Source organism: Cryptomeria japonica, chromosome 10 (genome assembly GCF_030272615.1).
Source record: "Cryptomeria japonica chromosome 10, Sugi_1.0, whole genome shotgun sequence".
Classification (NCBI taxonomy): Eukaryota; Viridiplantae; Streptophyta; class Pinopsida; order Cupressales; family Cupressaceae; genus Cryptomeria; species Cryptomeria japonica.
In genome coordinates, this window is record NC_081414.1 from 676,455,603 (window position 1) to 676,461,317 (window position 5,715).

Here is a 5,715-nt window from a genome sequence, read left to right on the forward strand (position 1 = left end):
TGTCTTATGATCAGGTGGTGACACAGATGCTAGAGATGGTTCCCATGCCTTGGGACATTTGAGCAAATGTAGAGGATGTAGGGATGGATGCAGAGTACATTGCATATTGGGAAGAGCATCCATTTACACGGTTAATGGATCCAGGGAATTGATGTTGGGAGACGGTGGAGGCGATGAAGATGATATTAGGGATGGTGGAGGTAGAGGCCGATGATGGAGGTGGGGTGCAGTGGTAGAGAGGAGAGTGGCTCAGAGGAGAGAGGGCGAAGAGGAGAGACAGATGGATGAAGTGAGGGGTGAGGTGGATTGCCATTACAGGTGCCAAAAGCATAGGTTCCTAGACAGGTACAGGGACAGGGACAGGGATAGGAGCAGCCACAGGGATAGGGTGAAGGGGGAGAGGAGGAGGATAAGATACTATCCTTGAGGGAGATCTACCAGGGACAGACAGATGAGATCTAGGATTTGGAGAGGGATGCGACTAGGCTCAGGAGACAACTGAGGGATATTGAGCAGGAGAGAGATCAGGCTATTCAACACTACACAGAGGATGAGACAACATTGAGGGTAGGGAGACAGGCAATAGAGGACATAGGAGTCGGATATGCCTATGTTCTGTGGGCAGGGGAGGAGATAGCCTACTGGAGAGACCTATACTATGGAGTGGTACCACCAGATCAGTGGGCTAGGAGCTTTCGAAGACCATCGCGGACGATGACGACCTCTGGAGGGAGAGACAGTAGACAGCCGTCTAGCGGTGGGGTCATGGGTCCTCCACCACCACCAGATAGAGGGGGCAGGAGAGATGATCCTGGGGCGGGTCCTTCCAAGGCTTAGATTCCATCGAGGCCAGCTGGCTCCGAGGGAGGGAGTTCATCATAGCCTTAGAGGGCTCCCTATGTATTAGTTTTTGTACCATTTTTGTATGCCGATGCAAACACCTTTGGGTGATTTTGTAGCCATATGATTTTGACATCATTGTATCATGACACTTATGATTTTGATATATATATGAGATGATTCATCCTTGCAGAAACTATATGCATGTGTACCTATTTGGTGTTGCTTCTATGTGATGCATGTTTCTATGTATTAATGATATGGATGCAAATATGTACATGATGGAATGGAATATTTTTGTTCTTTTATGTTTTATATGTTATGCATGATGCAAATGTGAAAGTATGAAATGTAGATGAATATGATAATGCAAATAACTATTTGCATGATGAGAATGTAAAATGTGCTAACATATTTTGTGTGCAGTATATGTTGTAATTGTGATATCTATATGTATGTATGAAATGCTAATATGTGGTAATGCAGGTGTAGACTACATGTGATAATGGACTACACAGACTCTAGAAGGACTATGGAGCTCAATGAAGAAAGTGGGATGGAAGATAGAAGATATGGAAGTGAAAGAGCTTCTTGTGCTATTATCATCATTGAGCTTTATTATGACAAATAGGTTATGACAATTGAGGTATATGTTCAACCCGAAAAGTCATTTTACCCATTTGCATGGAGATCAAACAGTCGCAAACAAGGAATGCCCCAGTTCATACTAGACTCACAGTGTCCTCATATCCTTGGACAAGTCATAGCATTACTAAGAGACAATCCACAAATAGCAAAGAAAAATAGGTGACGATACCCCATCCTTGCCTTTCTAGTCAAAGACATCCTGGAGATAAAATCTCTAGTCAGAGACATCCCGAAAAAGATAAAAGACATGTCACCAAAAGATAAAATCAAAAGAAAACCAAGACTTGACACCTACATCCACTGTATCCTCAAGTTTAGTGTCTCTTGTCACTTGTATAAGTCTATTTTATTGTGGTCACAATGTTTTCGTTCACAAAAGGATAGATAGCACAGAACCATAATGTTATCTGAGTCTGTTGAAAGATTTGATTTGTTGAAGCCCATTGTTGCTGCTGTGTCTCATTTGAAACTGACTGAATCCATGAAACTGATACTTTATTGTGGATAAAATAGAACTTTATTGCAGATCAGTGATGCAAATGTTGCTTTATAGTGGATTGTGCATGGATAGATTGAAGAAAACTGGATGAAACTATACTCCTAGGAACGTGTGATGCTCTTAGTTCCACACCCATTACTAGACTTAGGATTTGCCTTAGCCACATATAAGAGCTGATTTATTATGGATGGAAAGGGGTGAAAAGAAAGGATTATTATGAATGTCTAACCAATCTTAGGTAGATCAATAACAAGCCATGATGGGAATGGGTAAGTTTATTATGGATGGATAGGCTGTGAGTGTGTGCAAAGTGAAAGGATGAGATTGAATCCTGAAAGAGGGAGGGGCAATGTCTCTACACACTATGCCAGTGACCCGATTCTCACCATGGTACTTGCCTAGGGCGCCACTGAATTGGTTTTCACCTTTGGACGGATTTATTTCTCTTTACTTCTTTTTTTTTTTCAGTTTTTTTTGTATTTTTGAATTTTTTGATTTTTTTTTGTATTTTTGTATTTTTGTATTTTTTTTGTATTTTTGTATTTTTGATTTTTTTTGAATTTTTTTGTATTTTTGAATTTTTTGATTTTTTTTTGTATTTTTGCATTAGGATACTCGAAAGATCTGTGTAAAACCTGCGAAGGTGCATGCTGTTGATAGGATCCTCCAAAGGTTCTCCCTCTGGTGTTGAGAGATGATATGCACCTGATCCATAAACAGTTGTGATGATGTAAGGACCAAGCTAGTTTGGTAAGAACTTGCCCTTCTTCTCTCTGTCTTGCTGATTTTTAGGATTTTCCTTGAGAACTAAGTCACCCACCTCAAATGTGCGAGACTTTACCTTATGATTGTACCTGTGTCATTCCTTAACTGAATGATGTGTTGCTCCCTTGATTGTCTTCCTTGATAAAGAAACTAAGATATAATTACTAGTGTGGACTACACAGGCCCGTATGCGTGTCACCTAAAGAAGTTTGGGCATCCCTGACAACAATGTCCTTCGAGGAAGCTCCATTAAAGGTCCATGATGTATCACCAGAAGGGAAAGGATGAGTAGAACAAGTGGATGAGTTATGAAGGCTTATGATTGGGAAAAAAAGTGAAAGTAGGATAGCATGATGGAGACTTAGTATCAACAAGTATGCTTTTTGACTTAAAATTGTAGAACTTTTGCCCCCAGTTATTTTGATATTAGGGGAGATAATCTCTTGCTCTTTTTCATTCATAGGATTTTTATCTTTGACCTTGATTTTTTCAGAGTCCAATAGCTTTTGATTTTGATTTGGACTGAAGGACTTCTCTTTAGTTTTGACTTTTAGATTTTTCTTTTCAAGGCTTGATTTTTCATCCCCAATGAGTAAAGGCTTTTCTGATTCTTATTGATCCAAGTCTAGGAGGGCTGGAAATTGAATGAGTGGCTGAAAGGGTAAATCTATGTGAGTTCTCAAGAGGGTTGGTGATACGCTCAATAGATTCTTTGTTGGAATGAATCTTAGGACTATTGATATCAAGAGATGCTTGCACCACTAGAGGAGATTTGCATTCAGACTTAGTAGCCACAACATTAGGTGGTTCACACCCAATTCCTTGGCATTGCAAATTGTTTGTAGGTTATTCCTGTTGACTAAATGTGTTAGGAGATATTGGGAGTTGATCAACATGAAATATATACTCACCACATCCCATGTCTTTAACCTTGAAATTTTCTTTAATCTCTATTTGCTTTGATGTAGAAGCTTTCAAGGATTTTGGATCCACATATGCTAGTGAAGGAACAACTTCTCGATTGACTGGGATTGTTATTTTTGATCTTTCTCGTAGGTTGTTGCAATATATGAATGGGTTTGGATCAGATTTGATGGTCACTTCAACTCCATTGTGTAGGAACTTCATACATCAATGATATGTTGAAGGAACAACTCTCATTTCATGAATCCATGGACGTCCCAAGAGTATATTGTATGTGAGATCTAAATCAAGGACTTGACAAACCACATCCTTAGTAACTGGCCCAACTCTGAGAGGTAAGGTGATTGTGCCTTTGGATGAGCGCTCCTTGTCATCATATGCTTTGATGGTGATTGCATGTGTAGAATTCACAACCCTTTCAGAATATCCCAAATGCTTAAGAGTATTCAATATACAAATGTTTAGACCGGCTCCTCCATCTATCGGGACTCATTTTATTCGATGTTTGTGTAGGAAGGCTTCAATGTGTAAAGGTACATTATGTGGTTGGCTTACGAGGGCGTTGTTAGCTTTGGTGAATGTAAGGGAATGTGGAACGGAAAGGTATCCCACCATGGCTTGAAACTGGTCCATGTTCAGATCAATGGGGACAAAGGTTTCTCTCAAAGTTTTACCAAGGATGGCTTTATGTGCAGGGGACATGTGTAAAAGCTCAAGGATGGAGATAAGCGCGAGTGTCTTCCCTAACTGTTCTACCAAATCATACTCAGGTTTGGTTGCTGAGGAAGTGGTGGTTTTAACTGGAGCACCTTGTAAAGTGACCTTACCTTGACAAGTTGTGACATTACATTCAGAGGTAGATTCAAAAGAAGGTCCAATGCCTTTTATGACTACTTTGGGTCTTTGGGTAGAATTTTAAGGCATTTTGTCCTTTATGATAATGGTAGAGACATAATTGTCCATCAAAATATGATTAACAGTTGAATCCTAGTTGTAGGAGGCTTTGGTATAGTTGGCTTGCTCATCTGTGGCTTTGGCTTTTCCCTTGTCATGTTTAGGGAATGGTTCCTTAAACATCTCATGTTCTTGATTGGATGAATGTCCTTCGATCTCAATGTCACCTCTATCAATAAGATCTTGTATAATATTCTTTAGCCGATGACAATTTCCTATTTTATGTCCCTTGCTCTTGTGATATTCACAATACTCATCGTCATTCCACCAATTTGGTTTTCCCTTTGGCTCATATGGAGGATTGTCTGGAATTGTTATTATCTTGTTTTCCACTAGCTTCTTGAAAGTTGATTCAAGTGGTTCTCCCAATGGGGTGTATTTCCTTCGTGGTTTTGAAGTTGTTTGAGTATTCACTTGGTTGTTTGTAGAACTTGATCTAGAAAGAACGAATTTGGGTCTCACTGTGTTAGCATCAACAACACCATCATTTACTGTGTTCTTGTTTTTGTTCCAAAATCGTGGCTTTTCTTTTCCTTTAAAGTCCTCTTTGTTTTCTTTGAATATCTTAATGACTCCTTGCTCAATCAAGATCTTCTCTATTAGTAAGACTTTTTCAATGACGTCCTTGAAAGTGGACAAGCAAGCTTTCCTTAAATCATAACCAATTTCTGTGTGAACATCTCTACCATTTGTTTTTATGGAATTTCACAAGAGCATCTGCTGGCTAAATTCCTCCATCTTTGTAAGAATGATGAAAATGACTCCCCATCCTTTTGTTGAGTGTTGCACAAAGTGGTAACTGATATGTCTATCTCTATGTTGTATGAGAAATGTTGGATAAATGCCTTTTCTAGATCACCCCATAACTTAATTCCAGGTGGAAGTTGAGAGAACCATTCCATAGCTTGATCACCTAAGCTCTGTGGGAACAATCTCATCAAGTATGTTTCTTCTGCTGCCACCTCAATGCAAGTTGTGAAAAACTGTCTTATATGTACTTTAGGGTCTCTTTTGCCTCTATAATTATCAAACTTAGGTATCATGAAATGTGTAGGAAAAGGAGGCATTGGAATGCTTCTGTCAAA